This window comes from Amborella trichopoda, chromosome 10 (genome assembly GCF_054954075.1).
Source record: "Amborella trichopoda isolate Santa Cruz 75 chromosome 10, AtrichopodaSantaCruz75HAP2 v2.0, whole genome shotgun sequence".
NCBI classification, from domain to species: domain Eukaryota; kingdom Viridiplantae; phylum Streptophyta; class Magnoliopsida; order Amborellales; family Amborellaceae; genus Amborella; species Amborella trichopoda.
This window is the reverse complement of record NC_142345.1, coordinates 26,624,180-26,645,647: the sequence shown is the minus strand read 5'-3', so window position 1 is coordinate 26,645,647 and position 21,468 is coordinate 26,624,180. Positions and strand designations below refer to the sequence as shown.

The 21,468-nt window shown below is 35.7% G+C and overlaps 1 long non-coding RNA gene across 1 annotated transcript; it reads right to left on the bottom strand.

Moving 5' to 3' along the window:
- Positions 1–642: 642 nt before the first annotated feature.
- On the bottom strand, positions 643–11,487 carry LOC148780098 (uncharacterized). Its single transcript, XR_016042560.1, has 2 exons — positions 10,875–11,487; positions 643–1,131 (listed from the first exon to the last, which is right to left on the bottom strand). It is a non-coding gene; the product is annotated as an uncharacterized LOC148780098 (long non-coding RNA).
- Between the last annotated feature and the right edge of the window lie 9,981 nt (positions 11,488–21,468).

Sequence of the window (21,468 nt, the reverse complement as noted above, 5' to 3'; positions counted from 1 at the left end):
TCCTTTCTATCTTTTCCCATCACTTGAAGCAAGCCCATAAATTTTGGAAGACCCCACCTATCTCTACGTATTTCCTAATCTTTTCTTATTTTATTTTTTTTAATACTTATCAACTTATTAAAAGCAACATCAACCCCCACAAAAATAGAAACTAAATCTTGTATAAAAAATTTAAAATAAATATCACAACCAACTTCCATGAAAAAATTTCTATTCTAACATTTAAATCTATACAAAGAAAAAATGATAAAAATAAACCTAAACCTAAAAACTTAAAACTAAAAAAAAAAAAAAAGATTAAAAATTATTATTCTCCTGGATTGGGAGAAGCTCGACCTCGAAAAATTTATTTATCGAACTTTTGATTGTTGATCTTAATCGAACAAAGTCATGATATGCTTGGAAAGTCAATTGTGACACCAAATCTCTTGCACCTTCCACCACTTATATTTCATGCCTCTCAATCAATTCAACTTGCGAAGCAAGCTATAATGTGTGATTAATGCTTAGATTGGTGGTTGATTCTTGATCTTCTACTTGTTCAAAGTCTTGTTCCTCCTGCTGCAATCTACTAAATATATCTTATAGACTTTGTTGTATGACTTTGCCAATACATTCTATCATGTCTTCTTTGAGTCGCTCAAATTTTTTATTTGATCACTCAAATATTTGATTTATACGCTCCATAATATGATCATCAATTGTTTGTGATCATCATGGATCTCAAGGATCAGATACCAACTGATGCAGAAAAAAGACAATCTGGAAAAAATTAAAAGATAAAATAAAGGATGAGAGACTGCAAGGGAGTCCAACACAAGATATGCTCACAACATCAAACAGATCTTTTTTTTACTCAATTTATCATCTCTTTCATAAGAGGGGTATCCTTCCCTTTAATACAACTAAGAAAACGAGAATAAAATAAAACAAAATAAAACCTCAAAAATACTTTGTCCCCCTAACCTCCAAGTTTTCTCGCCCTGACTCTCTCTTTGCCCATCAGTTGAAGCTCAAAAATTTAGGAAGCTCCCACCCATCTTCATGCACTTCCTAATCTCTATTTTATTTTTTCTTTATCCACCCATTAAGTGGTAACAACTTCGAGCCCCACAAAATAGAAACTATATCCTGCATAAAAAATCTAAATTAAATACCCTACCTAACTTCCATAGTAAATTTTCTATCTCCTTGAATCTGCACATGGAAGAAAAGATAAAAATAACCCTAAACCTAAAAAACTAAAAATAGCATAGTAATTTTCTAAAAAAACCTCATTGCATGAGTAATGATATGGCAGATGGATTAGCAAGGTTTGGAGCTTGTTAGTGAGAATTTGTTAGCTTGATTCTATTGTACCTACCTATTATAGCAATAATAAAAACAAAATGTAATATTGTTAAAAATAAAAAAAAGGTGATTGATTTTGCTTAAAGTCTATTAAATAAGGAAAAAGTTTATATAAGGATGCAACCTTATAATGTAATACTGCAGATGCACCTTCAAAATCCATCTGAAAAGGTAGTGTTATTGTTGAAAAACCCTTTGATTGATCATCTCGACATCGAGATGTATGACCATGAAAAATAAAAAGATTTTAAGTATCAGAAATAGTGCATAAGACAACATATTATCTACATCATCCATTTTCAAGATTTTCATATGTTTATAGATCTACTTGATTTTAACCATTTTTTAAATTTAAAATTTTATAATTAGATATAAAAATAGATTTTGAGATAATCCTAAGATCATTTTAGATCAAAATTATATACCATAATAAAATTTGAAGGTGCACCTTACCTCTACAGCTACGAATGCATTTGTATGCCAACTGCACCCATTAAAAAAGAAAAAAAAAAAAAATTGGGAAACCCCTTAGTCGGATTTCACATTTTAAGGCAACGAGGTGATGATGGGGTTTATTTACTACGCTCCAAAAAGGGAAATAGATTTTGACTTTTCAGCAATCAAAAAAAGATAACATGGACATGCACTAGAAAAATGTGCACTTACTCCCTTGAGCAAAAACCTACTTAGGCTTATTTCTTGAACCGCAGATTTTGATGATGTATCCTTCTCATCGTAGCGACCAATACCAGAAGAAGAAAAAAAAAATGGAAAAGCTAAAGATTTACCCTAAAACTAACTACAAAAATGTTGTCCCACTATTGAATGTACATCCTTTAATTTCTAAACAGTTATTTGTAAGTGCAAACCATCTATGTTCGTTTATGATGAAAATATGACAGATCTTCTGATGAAAATATCTCAGATTTTGACACCTTAAACTAATGAAAAATGTAATAAAAGAGTGGCAAAAAAAGTGGGACAAATCGAATTCAAATCTGAGGTAAAATCTACCCGAAAACGAGCAAATCTACACTCAGATCTGTGGTAGAGCCAACATGATCCAAGACATGAAAATACGATTTTAAGGCAAATAAGCATATCATAATGAAATTAAAACTATAAAAGAAGAATAAAAAAAAGAAAGAAATGATACTGAACCGAGCCAAGTGGCCCGGGACTCTTGAGCCTTCTGGGGCTCACCCGTATCAGAACCGGTCATCGTTTGTCTCTTTGAGTCGGATGTTCATCAAAAAGTCTCACGTTGAAGAAGGGTGGTTGTGCCCTAAGTGTAGATCTATGGTGGTTGTGTCCTAGGTCTAAGTTTCTCAAATTTAGGTTTTCTCTCGGGAGGCTCGGGTTCAATTTCTAAGGTTTTCTCTTCTCTTGTGTAACTCTCTGTCTATCCGATCTCTATTTGTTCACTTCCCTATGGTCTCTCAGATTTTTTATCTCTATCTACTCTCTCCTAGGGTTTTTCTCTTTTTCCGTCCTCTCACCAAATGGCCACGAACAAACCCATTTAAAAGCCAAAGATTTGTTGGGGAAGGATAATATCCCCGTAACCAACAAATCCCCTTGGTCAAAGATGTCATTTTGAGGGGGTGGATTTGGAGTTACTAGGTTAAGTGTGGTCCTAAGGGTTCAAGAAACCATAGAGTTTATCAGATTTAAAATGGGGTGCCTACAGTTGCTCCTTTTTGGCACTCCATGTCGTTCGAGGGACAAGTGAGTGGTAAAGAAATAGACACTCTGGCGTTCCCTGTCCTTCGAGGGGCAGATGAACGTTAAAGATTTCTTCCTGAGGTCACGTGGTTAGAGGGCACACCAACGATCCATGCAAGTCATTGTGATCATCGAACTCACTCACCTAGGGCATTTTTCCTCTTAGGGTTTTCGGCGTGAAATGTCGATGAGTTACACAAGCTTGAAACTCAAGGTGGATTTTCTGGCCATGCCACCCAACTTTAGGGGTTTTGCAGTTTGAAAGTTTTAACCCTGGCATTTTCTTTAATTTCCTTAGGGTTTCCTAATGTTGTCTATAGGAAAGGCTTTCTATAGGAAGAGACATGTCTGGCCAAATCCGAAGTGAGAGACGATGTAGCAACGCGGCAATCGCGGCAAATACGATAATCATCATATACGAGTGTCCAAGCTCCTTTGTTTTTTTTTAAAAAAAGACGTTTTAGAAATTTTGAAAGTAGAGGGATATTTGAAATAGAACCCGGAGCAAGGACAGGTTACGATTTTAACAAAGAAATTAAATTTGTTTAAAACATAAGACATATAGTGAAAAAATTTTAAAAAAGAGAAAGATATTTCGAAAAACAAATTTTGGTTAGCAGTTTTAACTCCTGCAACCATAGAGCCCTCTAAGAAGTTTAACGTCATGCAGCGATGGACGGTGTAGTCGGCAGTTATACTCATATGACCGTAGAGTTATTATTATTTATATTTTGTTTGCTGCCCCTGTTGGGGGATGGTTTTCTTTTAATGTAGGTCATACAGTTTAACTACCCTATGTGAGCGTATCGAGTCATTGCTTGAATCTTCGGGATGAGGAATCATCAAGTATTTATTTATCTTCCAACCTCAGCTCTTGTGTTGCAATTCAAGGAGAGTTCGTTGGAGTTTCGAGCGAAACAGAGTCTTGAAATATTGAATATTGTCCCTGGATGTTCAGAATCTCTTTGGATTTTCGATTTCGTTCCTCCACCACCCACCTTTTGAAGTTTCAGATGATCTAGGTCCTTAACAACGTTTCATCAGGTTATTACTTATTGATTCTTCTTTTAACGCCACTTTGACTGAGGGGAGGAAAAGAAGATGTTTAGAGAGAAAAGACTTTGGTGGGTAGAAGGAAGGAGAGAACTTTGCCATTTTCATCACCCCGGGGTCTCTTTCGGGTGTTCAGCTTGGTGGGTAAGAATTCGAACATCTCTCCTCCAAGAGGTAGGGAGGTTCTAATATCGGTCTTCCTCTGATTTCCGTTAACCCAGGTTGGCATCCAAAATCTCTTTGATAATGGTTGTTGAACTTTTCGTTGAACTTTTCCTTTAAACCACTCCATTTGAACCTCGATTTTGGGGCTAAAAATCACTCTCAGTTTCCAAATCCTTTAGCCTTTTGTATGGACGGATAGGCTCATCAAGGTTTTCTCGTTAATAGAGTACTTCATGTTACACATTAGGCGTTAATGCCTTTTGAAGTGTGAGGCATGAATGCCTCATTTGGTTATTTGTAAGGGGTGAGTAATCACTCACTGCTTTTCGATAGTTTTTTTCATTACAAATTTCAAATTGTTTGTCGGGGGGTTAACTCTGTAGTAGACTCAATTTCAGTGCTCAAGCTTAGGTGAGACTCTCGCACAAGAGGAGTGGATGAGTTGGTACTAGTTGCCCTTACAACATGTTGGGAGTCAACAAAGAAGGTTTCAATCTCATTAGTTGCCCCCGTTGTATTAAACGGCCTTATGACGTGTTGGGAATCAACAAACAAGGGTTCAATCTCATTAGTTGTCGCTATTGTATCCTCTTCATGAGAGGATTTTGCCCCTATCGAATATTTTGATGGGGTTGCCCCTACAGGGCTTTCGGTTCCATTGGGAACTTTTTCTTCACAGGATGAATTCTCTTGATATGGTGGTGCCCCAGTTATTGGAGTTGTGCTCATATCGTTAATGACTTTTAGAGAGCCTGCCTCTTGAGTAGGTAAGACGATCAGATTTTCAATATCCAATTCTTGGTCCCAGATTAGTGGATTGTTTAAGAAATCTTGTGAAGGTGGCCCAAGTGGGCCCCTTAAAATTTCCAAAGGATCGAGTTCTATTAACTATAGCGAAGATGTCAAATCTTTGTGAATAGTCAAATTTGGGCTCTTTGTTTTTCTATCATCTATAACTGAGTTCACTTCGAGAGGTGACTCGATTAAATCTTCTGAGCTTGGCTCCTCATCCCATATAGGTGGATTGGTCAAGAAGTCTGGTGAAGGTGGCCTAGGTGGGCCCCTTATAATTTCTAAAGGTTCATCTTCTTTTGATATTTGAGGTGTTGGCCCCTTGTTTAGAAGCGTAATGGGAGACTTTGAGGTGTTGACCCATTGTTTAGAAGATGATCCATTCGCGTTGATATGGATCACATCAATTTCTGAAACGTCGTCATCATCATATTGATCCCACTTAGGTGGGTCGTCAAGGTTTTGAGGTGAAGGGCTTCCTTTTAGCACTTGATCATTTGCCCCCTCACGAGTTATTGTCCCAAACTTAAGGTTTTTCTTGTCATCATGGGCTTGGGAATCCATAGCTTCAAAACCTTAGTTGAGCTTATGCCCGAGTTCATATTGCTCTTGTGAGTTTGATTCATTGTCACACATGTATAAACCATTTATTGTATTAACTTGAAAGTACGGGTTGAAGGGTTCATAGCCCTGATGTGACTCTTGATGATGGGGATTTCTTGTGTCACTTTTCGGAGTGTATCTTGGAGTGGAATCCCATATGCGATACCCCTTTCTTCTCCCCTTTCTTCTGCTATAGGCTTGGAGCTAAGGTCATCCTCACTGATTTGATCTTAAGTATCCTTAGTCATTAACTCCTTGGTAAGGTTATGCTCTTTTTGTACTTCATCTACTAGATTTTCTAATTGATTTCTTCTTGTACTCCAAGTCCTTTGTGGATGTTCTTCGGGTTTGGGTATAGCTTGTGAATCTCCTAAGTTAATCAGGTTAACATCAAAATTGTTTATCGAAGCATCTAGAGTTTTTGGTTTTTTATTGTCATCAGCGTCTTTCTTTCTGACACTTATCGTGTCATTATTAATGAGGTTCTGAACTCTATGTCTGAAAGCTCGACATTCCTCCGTGCTATGGGCATAGTTTTGATGCCAATCACACCATTGAGATGTATCGTCTCCTTGGAAAGAAGGAATCTTGGCTCCTATCGGTAATCCTATGAGCCTCGCCTTAAGCAACTTCTTCATGACATCAGTCATAGACTCATCATTGGAAGTGAATTCCCTTGGTGTGGAAGTCTGCATTCTCCATGCGATAGAGTGAATATTAGTCTTTCCCTGTGAATGGTTTGTAGAAAGGTTGATTTTCTTGATCATGTTTACCTTCCCTTTTTTAAAGGGTTTTTCAGCTGCGGTGTTATCTTCCTTAGCTCTCTCATATCGTGATACTCTTTCGAGCATATCATCAAATGAGTAAGGGACTACCCCCACACTGAAAAACGTGACATATTCTATAGTCATGTTCTCTAATGTTATGCTTACCTTCGCAGCTTCAAGGAGTGGAGTTTCAATGACTCACATAGCGGCTTCTCTGAATCTGGTTATAAATAGGGAATGAGACTCGCCCGACTTCTGTTCGGTAGAAGTTAACTCACCAAGGGTGACTGGTCTTGGCCTTCCTCCACTATAAAAGGAGGAAAATTGCCTGAACATTTCATCAGGAGTTGCTTGAGGGTTATCCTTCATAAATCTTCGGTGCCACATCAAGGGTTCTTCTGATAAGCTATGCGAGAACATGACTTTAAGTTGGTTGGGTTGGTCTCGCAGTGTGTGGACCATCAATAAGTAGGCGTTGATGTGTGCCTCAGGATCCTCTTTCTCTGGAAATCAATTTCTAAACTGTAACATCACAAACCCAACTGGTCGATCTTCTAGGTTTCCTAGAATTTCTTGTACATAAGCCTTACGAGTTGAGAAATCTCACATTCTCATTTTCTCTAAAGAGTCTTGTAGGTATTGCATACGAGCAAATTGAGCCATCATTGTAGCTGTGAGCTAACTTGGTTGTATGGTTTGTTGAACCTAATTTCGTGGTATGTGGCTCGTGTGAACTAGCTGTTGAGCTATCTAGCGGGTTGCCCCAAGGACTCAGCATGTTGGCTAGTGACTTCTAAATGGTGGCCTTGAAGGCGCTTGGATGGCTAAGTTTGGCTCCATGTGGGTCGAGAGTCGGCTCACTAACACGAGTGCTATGAATAATTTGTGAGGGAGCATTATGACAGTGCCTCTCGGACTGAGTAGGTTCTCTAGATCTAGACTGAGCTAGGGCTGCTCTGCTATGACCTTGGGTCATGATTCCTAGACTCGATGGGATCTAGATTTGACGCCTCATGGTAGACCTAGTTTGACTCTAGGGGCAAAACCCTTACTAAGATCTAGGCTAGGACTAGATTGGATGAAACCTACTGGTACGAGTCTCGGCTCGGACCAAGAGTGGGTCTAGGCTCGAACCTGGGTAGGAGCCTAGTTCGGAACTAGACTGAGCTGGGTGAGAGCCTAAGCATGGACCTAGAGGGTTTTGAAGATCAGACCTGGTGTGGACCCGAACTGGATCAAGGTTGAGACAGGCACAGGCTTGGACCAAAAGGGAGCCTAGGTTCGGACCTGGGTGTGAACCTGGTTCGGACTTGGGCTAGGCTGGGTATAAGCCTGAACTTGGACCCAGAGAGTTTTGATGATCAGACCAGGTATGGACCTGGACTGGATCAAAGATGAACTAGGAAAGTGCCATCGGCTCGGACCGAGAAGGGGCCTAAGTTCAGACCATGGAGAGACCTGATTCAGACATGGGCTAAGCTGGGTACAAGTTTGGACTTGAACCCAGAGGGTTAAGCTCGGACTAAAAGCAGATCTGGTCTGAGATCTAAGATTAACCAACAAAAATAAGCAAGCACAGCACACGAAACGTTTTGACCTAGATTATAGGTAGGCTTGGCTTGAGAGTGGGTTCCTAACTATTGAAATGTGGCTAGACTGATATAGGTCCCCACATAGGTCCTGGCCTCCTGTTATAGGATGTTTACCACGTCCTACTATACGCGGAATTGCTTTGAGGCAAAGGATTACGGAAGGGTGCTCACAGTTAAAGTTACGTAAATCCCAACTGCCTCGACTCTCAAAGCTAGGTTTCCCTGATGCTGTTAACGCGGATTTTGGGGGTTTGTTGGTTTCCTGGGCACTCTCGATCCGGTGTGTGCAAGAGTGTGTAAAGAAGCACACAAGAAAAAATAAAGTAGCAAGCAAGCAAGCACACAATGCAAAAAAAAATGTGAACACTTAGCGCAAATCATGCCAAGTGAGGTGTGTTTCGGGTTGAGTTTTGACTGACCAAAAGCACAGTTCAAATGTGGGGGTAAACAACCCCCAAGAAAGTATGCAGTAAATGAAAGTGCAACCAAGCACAACATGTGCCTAGTTGAGCGCGCCCTGAGTCGAGGTTGACTCGATCAAGGCACAATTAGAAAGAGAGTGCAGCTGACCTTGGAAATTTTTTTTTTTTAACCCCTTTTTGTTTAGTGAAGAGAGAAAGAAGTGGAAAATGCCGAATTAGAAACAAAAAAATAAAAGAGAGTTTTTTTTGACAAATTTTTTTTTTTTTTTTGCTTAAGAAGATTCTCTCTTTTTAAAAGCAAAATTTTTTTTGTGAAAACTAAATGACTTACAAAACGAAACTTTTGTAGAAAAAGTGAAATTTTTTTTTTTGCAAAGAAATTTTTTTTTTTTTCCAAAAATGAGAAATGCCTTAAAAAAATAAATTTTTTTTTTTTTTAATGCAAGATTGCCTTTAAAAGAGATGTTTTGCTTTTTTTTTTTTTTTTTTTTTTTTTTTTTTTTTTTGTAAGACAAAGATGCCTAAAAAATTTGTTGATATTCTTTTTTTTAGGAAATTTATTTTTTTATTTAAAAGAAAAACTAAAGATACCTTTGTGTTTTTTTTTTTTTTTTTTAGTGGATAAGAAAGATGGCCTCAAACACCCACTCTTTTTCTTTTTCTTTTTCTTTTTTTTTTTTGAGATAAAATGACCTTAAAAAAAGGCAAAACAATTTTTCACAAAAATGATCTTCTTCTTTTTTTTTTCATTGCAAAGGATTTTTTCTTTTTGCTTTTTCAAAAATGAGAAAGGACCTAATTTTTTATTTTTTATTTTTCCCTCTCCCACACTCTAAAACTCTCTCTCTCTCTCCCTCTCTCTCTCTCTCTCTCTCTCTCTTTCTCCCTCTCTCTCTCTCTCCCTCTCTCTCTCTCTCTCTCTCCCTCTCTCTCTCTCTTTTTTCTTTCTATTTTCTCTCATTCTCCTTTCCCTATTTCTTCTTCCTATTTTCTCTCAATCTCCCTTTCCTATTTTCTCTCCGTGGGACCTCCAATCTCTATCTAAATCATTCAATATGATTTTCTCTCAATCTCCCTTCCTTGGCCATCTCTATCTAAATCTTCCACAAATTTCCCCTATAGCGATTTATTGCTTTCTATGTAAATCTCCTCTCAAGTAAATAGTTTCTATCTATTCCTCAAAATCCTCTTAACAACTCACACACCTCAACCCACTTAACTTAAAGTCACGTACTATTGATATGAAAACTATCCCATGAATACCAAAGAAGAAAAAAATTATTCCATGAATATAAAAAAAGATTAAGGAAAAAGAGACCAAAGAATGTTTTGAACGTGAATACCAGCAGAAACTGCTAACAATTAACCTAAAGTGTTAACTACGGAATAACTCAAAAAAAGAAAGCTTTATCTCTTGATCAAAAACTCTACCTCTCTTAATAAAATAAAGAAAAATGAATAAACAACAAGTAAACCTTATGAGGAAGGAAAAGAAGACAACAATGAACTAAAATAAATAAGGAAACTAAAGTCAGAATCCCAAAAGAAAATATTTATGCCATTCTCTCTCTTTCTCTCTCTAAAAATCACAAAAGTTCAAAGAGATGAAAATAAAATAGAAAGCATTGAGATAATCATAAACAAAGACACGCAAATTCCCTGAAATACAAGAAAATTATTTGAAACGGATCCAAGCCCTTAACAAGTTGGAGAAGGTCGAGAGAGAAAAAAATAGGAAGTTGAGTAGCCTTCTTAAATAGAGATAAACACAAACCCAAAACAACCTTTTAGAAGTAGAAAATAAACAGACACATAAACATAAACATGCTCCTATCATAAAAGTCAATGAGTGATCTTTTTTCTTCTTTTTATTCTACTTACAAAGTAAAATAATAATCAATAAATAAAATGAAAAGAAATAATAAAGGAAAAAGGTAACAAAAACAAGATTTTCCAATGAAAATGATTATTATTATTTTTTCATTTCTTTTGGATTTTTTTTTTTTTTTGGACCAAAAAAAAGACCCTAAAAAGGAGATTGGGGGGGGGCTTTTATTTTATTTTTTATTTTTCGTTCACGGATCTAGTTCGAAATGCCCTCTGGTGGTCGTCAAACTGTTTATAGTGCAAAATCAAAGAGATCGTCAAAGGAAGATCCCTCAGATCTAAACACCACAAACTGATTTTAAAAGAAGATGATAGAGAATGTGGGAAAATCGAATTCTGATCTGAGGCCAGGTCTGACAAGAAACAAGCAAATCTGTTCTCAGATCAGTGGCAGCGCTAGCATTGATCCGAATATGAAACACGAAATACAAGGTAATAAAAACTAATCTAATCCAATTAAAATGAAAAAAAAGCAGAAAATAAATAATAAAAGAGTAATAAACATTATCAAACCAGACCAGATGGCCCGAGCCTTCTGAGGCTCGCCCGTATCAGAACCAATCATCTTTTGTCTCTCTGAGTCGGATGTTCATCAGAAAGTCTCTGGTTGAAGAAGGGTGGTTGTGCCCTAAGGGTAGATCTAGGGTGGTTGCGCCTTAGGTCTAGGTTTCTAAGACTTAGGTTTTCTCTCAAGAGGCTCGGGTTCAGTTTTTAGGGTTTTTTCTTCTCTCATTTAACTCTCTTTGGTTTTTTCTCGTCTCTATCTGTTCTCTTCCCTAGGGTTCTGGTCTCTTAGATTTTTTATCTCTATCTACTCTCTCCTAGGGTTTTTGTCTCTCCCCATCCTCCCACCAAAGGGCCACGAAAAAATCTATTTAAAAGCCAAAGATTTGTTGGGGAAGGATAATATCCCCGTAACCAACAAATCGCCTTGGTCAAAGATGCCATTTTGAGGGGACGGATTTGGGTTTACTAGGTTAAGTGTGGTCTTAAGGGTTCAAGAAACCATAGAGTTTGTCAGATTTAAAATGGGATGTCTACAACTTTCTTATCAGCTACTTGTAAGATTATATAAATGTACAGAAGAGGGTAGTTTGAAGGGTTACTTTAGGTAAGGATCTAGTTTCTATCAAAAGTTATTTTGCATTTGCCCTAGCCTGGCCCTCAGGCCATATTTTGCAACCCAAGCCCTACATTTTTAGGCCTGGGTATCAACCCATTGCAAACCCTAGATTCATTCTCTGACATTGTAATAAGCTAAACTAATTATTTACTTTTAGAAAAATTTTATTCAAAACTGAGGCTCTAAACAATCAAATTAGAGCCCACCTTAAAAACTCAACTAGAGAGTTTTTTTTTATGCCCAAATATCCTCAAATTGATCATCTCAACATTATGATGTATGGACATGAGAGAAAAATGGATTTCAAGTTTTGAAAATAGTGCACCTTGTAATGCATTTTTTTACTGTCAATTTTCAAGATTTCATAGATCTGCTCAATCTACACTATTTTTGAAGCTCTACTTTTATAATTAAAGATGAGAATATATTTTAAGATTGTCACAAATATTTTCAGTATTGAAACCACATTTCTCGATACTTGTAACAATCCTAAAATTTCAAAAAAAAAAAAAAAAAAAAAAGGAGAAAAGATGCTTTTAAATAGGTGATGGTCTGTTTGAGTATGATGGTCCTTGGGGACCATCACTATTTTCAAAAGTTTTTACTTTGGTTTAAACTTTTGCTTTTGCCTGCTTTTGCCTGTTTCTTTTGCCTGCTGCTGCTTGCTGCTTGCCACGTCCTTTAGTGAACGTGGTTTTCGTATGTTAAAAGCGACTCTTAACGCGACACCTCAGGTATGAGGTTGAGCGTAATAAAATAATATAATAATACGTTATAAGAATTTAAATAGGGGAGGTGAGCGCTCCCACCCTAGAAAATTGTGAGATCTCTCTCTTTGGTCGAAACACAATGAATGCCTCTTTCGAACCGAATTTTTATCGGAAGCTCCCTCTCAAATATTTGTGGGTAAGTGACATCGTCTTCCTGAAAAATAGTCTATTTTTAATAAATAGTGATATTTCCGTCCAGGATCTTTATTTTATCAGTTTTATGTGTAAGTGACCTCATTGTCTCGAAATATAATCCATTCTTTTTAAAAATAAAATGAAATAATTATTTCTGTTTATTATCATGAATTTTACGTGCGATAAATTTTATGCGCACGTGACCTCATTATCTTGAAAAATAATCTTTTTAATAAAAATTGTGATATTTTATCTATGTTAGAAATTTTGAATGCTGTAATTTAGAAAAAATAAATTTATTTATTTTTCTTGTTTATTGTTAGAAATAAATGTGATATTTCTACTTTTAGTAAAATTGTGATATTTCTTTCTACTGTTTTGAATATTTAGACATTGTAAAATTCATGTGCAAATGACTGCCTTATTATTGACATTTTTGCAATTGATTATAGTATTGTTGTGAAATGTTTATTTGTGGATTGATATCCCATAAATTGTGATAATTCCGTATTTTTGAATTTTTATAAGAGTTTTTCTATACATATTAAATTGGCAATTATGCTAGAATGCTTTTACAAACTGCTATCTTTCTAAATTTGAGCCCAAAATATTTGATTGGTTATTTTTGAAATGTTATAGAGAGTGACTGTTATTAATGGTTTAAGTGAAATTCATATTAATGAGTTTAGTGATATGTTGAGTACATGATATTGCTGCTTTCGAATGTTTAAAGAGATTTAGAAATAATTTAAGTATGCAAGTGGACTCATCTGGTTCGCCGGTGAGGTATAAGTGGATCTATCTGGGATGCCGGTAGGGATTAAGTGGACTCATCCGGTACGCCGGTAAGGTATAAGTGGACCTGCAGGGATTAAGTGGACCTATCTGGGACGCCGATAGGGATTAAGTGGACCCATCAAGACGCTGATGGGGTATATAGGTGACCTACTTGGGATGCCAGTAGGGTATTTTGTGAAATCCTTTGAATTATGTACTGCCGTTAAAAGTGTTATAAGCATTTCAATTACTCGGATTATACTTAATTATGCATTTATTGAAAGTGAAACTGTTGATGCATTTCTGTTAATAGATCTCATTTTGGAAAATATTGATATCTTTCAATCATGATTATTTTTAGGATTATGATGATCACTTACTGAGTAGCCAAACTCATCAAACTATGGTAAACATTTTTTCAAGATAACTGCGGATTCATTTTGAGTGCTAGTCAAGATCAACCTTGGAAGATACTGTTGTTGTGCTAGCTTTCTTTATTTACTTTGTAAGACCTCGCCACTGTAAATTTGTCCTATCAATAGATGTATATATGTTTTGTCTGTCATATCTCAAGAATAACAGTATTGTAAATTCTTGGGGTGTGACAATACTATTTGAAGGTGCGCTTTGCTTTGAATGTTTAGAGCCTCGACTCTATGCAAATGGCACCCTTTACTTTTTTTCTACTGTTAACTTGAGATCTAATGGAAATGATACTCTAGGCATTACGCTATAGCACGTGCTTCCCTAAACACGTGTGCCAAAAGCCCCTTCTCCTATAATGAATTCCACCGGCTAATGCATAAAGGAAAATAAAAGCTTAAAGCATGTTTGGTTCATTTGAAAATGATTTCTTAACAATTATTTTTTTAGAAAATAACTAATTCTCACGTTTGGTTCGTCACAACAGTAAGAAATCATTTTACCTATGAAATTAGTTCCCATAAAAAGTGTCCAAAATATAAGAAATTGGAATCATAACTACGTAGGTATGAATACATTTTGTTTCAAAATAATTGGGGAAGAGAAAATAGGTTTTAGAGAGAGCAAGAGAGATTAATTTTCTAGAGAGAGAATGGGTTTTTAGAGAGATATTGGTTTCTAAAGAGAGAATCAATTGTTAGAGAGAGAAATAGATAATAGGTTTCTAGAGAGAGAATGACTTTTAGAGAGAAAGATAGATTGGATTTTTAGATAGAGAAAGAGATAATGCGATTTAGAATAGAAAAAGAGAGATTGAGTTTATAAAGAAAGTGTAGGTTTTTAGACGGAAAGAGATATTGGATTTCTAAATTGGGAGATGGGTTTCTAGATAGAGATAATAGTTTTTAAAGAGAGAAAAAGAGATTGTTTTTAGAGAGAGAAAAAGAGAATGAGTTTTAGAAAGAAAGATATATTGGGTTTCTAGATAGAGAAAATGTGTTTTAGAGAGAGAAAGATGATTGAGTTTAGGGAGAGATGGATTACTAAAGAGAGAATTGATTTTTAGAAAGAGATTGGGTTTTTCAAGAAAATGTATTTTTAGATAGAGAAATAGAGATTGGATTTTTAGATTGAAAAAATGGGTTTTTAGAGAGAGATTGAGTTTTTAGAGAGAGTGGGTTTTTAGAGAGAGCTTAGTTTTTTAGAGAGAGAGAAATGGATTTTTAAAGAGAGAATGAGTTTTTAGAGAGAGAAATAATGGGTTTTTAGAAAGAGAAAGAGAGATTGGTTTTTTAGAGAGAATCAATTTTTAGAGAGAGAGAGAATAGAATTTTAGAGAGAAAAAAATTGGATGTCTAGAGAGATAATAGGTTTTAGAGAGATATTGGGTTTCTAGATAGAGAATGGCTTTTTAGAGAGAATGATAGATTGGGTTTTTAGAGAGAGAAAGAGAGTGGGTTTTTAGAAAGAGAAATAGAGATTGGGTTTATAAAGAGAGAGAGGGTTTTTAGAGAGAGAAAGATAATGGATTTTTAGAAAGCACAAGAAAGATTGGGTTTCTTGAGAGGGAATGTAGGTTTTTAGATAGAGAAAGAGAGATTGGGTTTCGAGGGAAAGAGGATGGGTTTGGAGGGAGCTATTGGATTTTTAGAGAGAGAGATTGGATTTTTAGAGAGAGAAAATAGCTAACATTCCAAATTCTAGGAGGATAGATGTTGTGCGCGGAAGCTCTAAATCCGATAGGTTAATATTTTGATAAATAATTCTGAGAAATAAATCATAAAACATTTAAGATAAGAAGACAAAGATTTACGTGATTCACTCAAAAGGGCTAATCCACAGCATGACAAACTCTATTCGGGTTTTACTAACCATGGTTGCATTGTTTAATTTGGAGTTAGAGTAGCTTGATGTTAAGACTACATTCCTTCATGGAGAGTTAGAATAACATATTTATAAGACTCAGCCAGAAGGATTTGTTGTTAAAAGAAAGAAGTCTCATATGTAGTGGTACAAACGTTTTGATACATTCATGATTGGATACGGATATATCATAAATAAGTATGATAATTGTGTATATTTTAATAAATTTACTGATGGTTTGTTTGTCTATTTATTGCTTTATGTGGATGATATGCCTATTGTAGCGAAGAATTCTTTAGAAATCAGTAATTTGAATACTCAACTTGCCAGAGAATTTGAAATGAAAGATTTAGGTTCAGCAAAGAAAATTTTGAGTATGGAGATTAGTAGAGATTGAAAGTTGGGTAAATTGTAGCTATCTCGGAAGGAGTACATTGAGAAGGTCCTCACTAGATTCAAGATGAAAAATTCAAAGCCCGTGGTTACTCCTCTTGCTGCACATTTCATATTGTCAGCAGCATTATCTCTAAGTTCAGTTGTTAAAAAGGAATACATGTCACGTGTTCCTTATGCGAGTACATGTGGAAGTCTTATGTATGCAATGGTTTGCACTCGTCCATATATTTCTCATGTTGTTAGTGTTATTAGCAAGTATATGACTAATCCAGGAAATGAGCATTGGCATGCGGTAAAATAGATTCTGCATTATCTAAGGGGTACATCAGATGTGGGTCTGATGTTTGATAGAGATAGCAAGTTTGGTGACAAGGTTGTTGGTTATGTTGATGCTGACTTTGCAGGTGACTTGGACTATTGGAGATCTACTACAGGTTATGTGTTTACATTTGTAGGAGCTCCAATCAGTTGGAGGTCGATGATACAAACTGTAGTTACATTGTCTACGACTGAAGCATAATACATGGTTGTTAAAAGAAGTCATTTGACTTAGAGGGCTTGTAAGCGATTTGGGGTTATGACATGATGGGACTGTCATTTATTGTTGCTTAGAGGGCTTGTAAGCGATTTGGGCTTACGACAGGATGGGACTGTCATTTATAATTGCTTAGAGGGCTTGTAAGTGATTTGGGCTTACGACAGGATGAGACTGTCGTTTATTGTAACAGCCAGAGTGCAATACATTTGGCGAAGAACCAGGTATATCATGCAAAGACGAAGCATATTGATGTCAAATACCATTTTATTTGTGAGATCATAACTAAAGGTGATATCTTGTTACTAATGATTCACACCAAAAAAAATGTTGCAGATATGTTGAAGTTCAAGCTACGCTTGGACTTGACTAATGTGTTGCCAAGGTTGCCTATGGGGGCGCATGTGGAGAAGACAGTCGATGAAAATTTTTGAAATTCAAGCCAAGGTGGAGATTTGTTGATTTGTGTTGTATTCCAAGATAAGTCTTGGTTAAGTTTCCATATTTTGTTGTGATTTGAATTCTAAATTTTAGGAAGCAAATAGTTTTTAGATATATTTAAATTGGCAAGAGATAGGGGCATAATGATTTTGCCCTTGTGTGATCTCTCTAAGTTTCCTATTTATTTGGGTAGAGCCTATTGTTTATTATCTAAGTTTCTAAATAAGTCTTACTTATATTAAGATGAGTCTTTGAGTCCACATGGATAGGGATAAAATTCCTTTTTGATAAAGCTAAGAAAGTTGAGATTGGTTTGACGTACTTGTTTTTTGGGCTTTATTCTCTCTATATAAAGATGTTTTTCTAAAGAGAGAAAACATGTGTAGAAAAAGTAGGTCATACGTGGGTGCACTTTTCAGTTTGTCCTCTCTTATTGAGATATATTGTAGAGAGAGAAAGTGCATAGAGAAAAATAGAGGGAAACTTTTGGGGGTTTTTACAAAGACAAAATTGTAGAGAAGAAGGCTTTGTGGGAGATTGAGTCTCTGGTTCTCTCAAGTAAGTTTTCATGTAATTTTTTTTCTTTGATTTAGTGAAAAACATTAATTGTCTTCGCCCATAGATGTAGTCACAATTGTGACGAACCACGTAAATCCTGGTAATCTCTTTCTATTATTTATTTTCTTCTTTATTTTTGTTACTTGTTTTTTGTCAATTCTTTTTCTTGTACTTTATTTGTCAAAAATCAATCCGTCGGGTTTAGAGCTTCAGTGCACAACAAGTAGTATTAGAGCCCTGTTTGGGGTTTTAGTATGGCAGTAAAGGTTTTGAATGCAAGGTTCAAGGTGGAGAAATTTGAAGGAGACATTATTTTTCAGCAAGAATGATGAAGAAATTTATTTGGCAAAAGATGAAGAATCTATAAAGGTATCCAATGAATATTGGCATAATGAGCAGGTGATTTTGATATCAAGGTGGAGATTGTTGGATTTGGTGCTATCTAAAATCACCAACATAAGGAAATTTCATATTTTGTGGGATTGATTGAGAATGATCCATATTATGTGTGATTGAGATAATCTAATATTATGTGGGATTGAGATTGATATTGATAAGTTTCCCAAATGAAATAGAAATTAAAAAAGATTAAGACTCTTTAAATATATCTCTTAGTCTTTTGAGATATATATAACATCTATAGAAAGGTTTCTATTTAGTATAGATTCCTAATATTATATATAGGATGAAAGTGCAAAGAATTTGTGTGATTTATTCGGGTCACCATATGAGAATGGTGGTTCCTCTAGAGAGAGTGGGAGGAATAGCCTCCTGTGCATAAAATACAATTTCCTCTTAAAGAGAAGAAAGTTTTCTTTGGACAAAAACATTGTGATGGTGTCTCTTTTAGACTCCCGAAGATTGAGAGGCTTATTTGTTTTTTATAGAGAAGCGGTTCCTATTGAGATTTTGGGTGGTTTCCCTTTTAGTAAGAGAGAAAGATTGTTTCTCGTTGTTCTCGCATCTCTATCTGGTATTGTCGATATTGTAAGAAGTAAAGAGAATAACTCTCGTGTCTCTATTTGGTGTTGTCGATATTCCTAGAAGTAAAGAGAAGGAATTGAGAGCTGTTTAAAAGGGTTTTCTTGACTTGGGATTTTTGTCGAGGTTTGTTCCAAAATTTTTGATGTAACTTTCATTAGTGTAGTAGATTTTTGTTTGTCGTGCCGGTAGATGTAGCCCTTTTGGGTGAACCATGTAAATCTTTGTTTTCTTGAATTATATGCCTGCACTAATATTTAGGAAGAATATTTTCCTTCATCTTATGTGTACCCATATTAAGAAGGTGGTTTATTATATATGTTAGTTTCTTTAGTAGTACACAACTTTGTAACCCTATAATTTGGGACACTTGTTCATATCTTTGATAAACTCAATAATACATCTTTTATGGGGGCGTTAGGTCCAATTATACAGAAATATAGTTTCTCACATGTATAATTAAGAATCAGCCATGAAGCTGGTTTTTGTATTCCATTCCTTATAGGGACTGGGTCAGAGGTCAATGACCCATTAGGGAAACCCGACTCAAACAAGGAAGAAGAATTTGTTTGTATTTTCTCAACTGTCAAGCAAATCAAGGATGTTATTGACCCCAATATTTTAGGTTACCTGCATTTGTGTAGGAATGAAATAAGCTATTGTGTAAAAATCATGTAAATACACAATGGCTAGTGCATGGAAAAAGTAATGAGCATTCATGTAAACGACTGTTGGAAAAATCAGGCGATCTAACTACTAACCGCCCAGTTAGATCGAAACCAACCACTGGCCGGTTTCGATTTTGGGCGGCTTTGGTGATCGATCGATATTTAAAAAACAAATCAAAAAAATGTATATAAATTCCCCAAAATAAGGAATTTGATTTGTAATGTATTTTTTAATATTCTTTACATTATGGTAAGGATTAAAAATTATTTTGGTTATTACCACTTTTATATTTTCCTATCATTAATACTCACTTTTATGCACAAATCTATTCATTAAAATCAATTTTTTTTAATTAATTTTCAACTTCATTTGATTGTGTTTTGTTTTAATTATTCTTTATATGTTTTTCATATTTTAATAGATAAAAAACCACCTTGTACCCTAGGTGTCTCCTAAGGATCAAGCTTGTGAATTAGGAGGTTCAGGTGTATTTAAGGGAGTTCATGGATATTAAGGTAGCCGAAGGTTTGGTTCACGATAACTTCGCCTCACAACGTCCCCTTTTGAGAATTGGACTGTCTTTTGGCACCCCACGGAGTGTACATCTGACTCCTTCATTATTTTTAAAACGCATTTGAAAAGATTTTGAAAGGTTTTAGAAACAGATGTTGATGTCCGGTTACAATTTGAACCAAAGAAATTAAAAGTTTTTTAAAATGACATGCACAAATTTTGGAAATTCTCCAAACCAGTGTTGCCCTTGTGTTTTGGGTTTGAAATTACAAAATTGCAAATAAGATATTAAGAAACTGCAATTAATAAATTCAAGTTAAGAACTTGAACATGAAATTGGGAGGTTATGAAATAATGTTGATTTTGTCGCCATGGGGTTGCTAAAGGAAAATTTTAAAAATGCAGAATTTTGAAAACAGTGTGGTCGTGCAGTTTTCGCTCATGCAATCGTAGAGCCAACTAAGCAGTTTAACATCATGCAATGATGGACGTGGTGATTTGTTGTAGCAGTGGTTGTCATGTCATGACATGCTACCCCTAGCAGGCACCTCGTGGGTCCTGTTGGGGCGGTCAAGATCCAATTATACCATGTATAAGAGAATCGTATGTCATCAGTAGGTTTGGTGCCCCTTTCGAAGGGTCATTTCCTAGATCTTCTGAGCCTAGTGAACTATAGAAGTAAGGTACACCCAAAAATTGATTGAAAATAGTTGTTTCAATGTTGGAAATCCTCTAATTGATCACCCTGCACTTGATATGTATGACTATAAAAGGAAAAAATGCATTTTAGATATTAAAAATTATTCATCTTGTAACATATTATCGAGAGTATCCAATTTTAAGAGTTTTAAGTATGAGAAATGATCTGATGCAATCGTTGCATCATAGTATGATGAAACGCTTAGTTGGCAAAATTGTAGCCATTAGATTCTTAAGCAATCCAACGGTTGAGCTTACACCTACTTTAAAATGGGATTTGAAACCCCAAAAATTTGTTCTACTCCTGCTCTTCTCTCCTCACTACTGCCTCTCTCTTCATCTCCCACCTCTCTCTCTCTACTAGCACAGTCTCTCTCCCTTTGCCGTTTCACTCTCCTCTAGTCTTCTCCTCCGATCCCTCTCCCCTCTTGTTTCCTCACCCTATCATCTCCCCTGATCATCTCTCTCTCTCTTCTTCCCTCTCCAAGCTTTTTCTATCTTTTTACCTTACTCATTTTCTTCTTCCATCTCTTTCATTGCTCCCAAAGAAACACCCAGCAAACTCAGAAGCTCCAAATAGCCAAATCAATATGGCTCAAGAACCCCAAACAAATTCTGATGGTGAGAATTTGCTGTGATTTTGGTGTACAAGATGCATGTGGCTCCAAATAGCCAAATCAAGGCTTTTGGTGTAGAAGGTGTGATTTTTCTGCACTTTTCAAATCTTATCGCTATAGTTGTTTCTCTATTATTTACCCAATTTTTTTTTGTTTCTCTCTCTAAATCCTTCTATTTTATCACTCTAATGGTTTCTCAATTCCATATATCTCGGTAAGCTCTTTTATTCCACCAGTTGAATGGTTGCCCAAATTTATGTCTTTCTCTGTTATCTTTCCATTGCAATGGCTACTGAGTTAGTGGAAGCTTACATGTCTTTTATCACTATAATGGTTGTCCAAATTATTTTTTCTCTAAAATTATTTTCTTTTATATTTCTTTTATCTCTATTTGGTGTGATTTTGGTGTAGAAGGTGCATTTGGCTCCAAATAGCCAAATCAGGGCTTTTGGTGTAGAATGTGCGATTTTGCTGGGCTCCAAATCAGGGCTGATTTTCAAAACCTTCTGAAGTTATTTGTATTGAATTTAAGCTAAAAACTTGCTGAACTGGAATATCACGATTTTGAGAGGGATTTCTCAAAATAATTGAGTGGACACAAAATAAGGATAG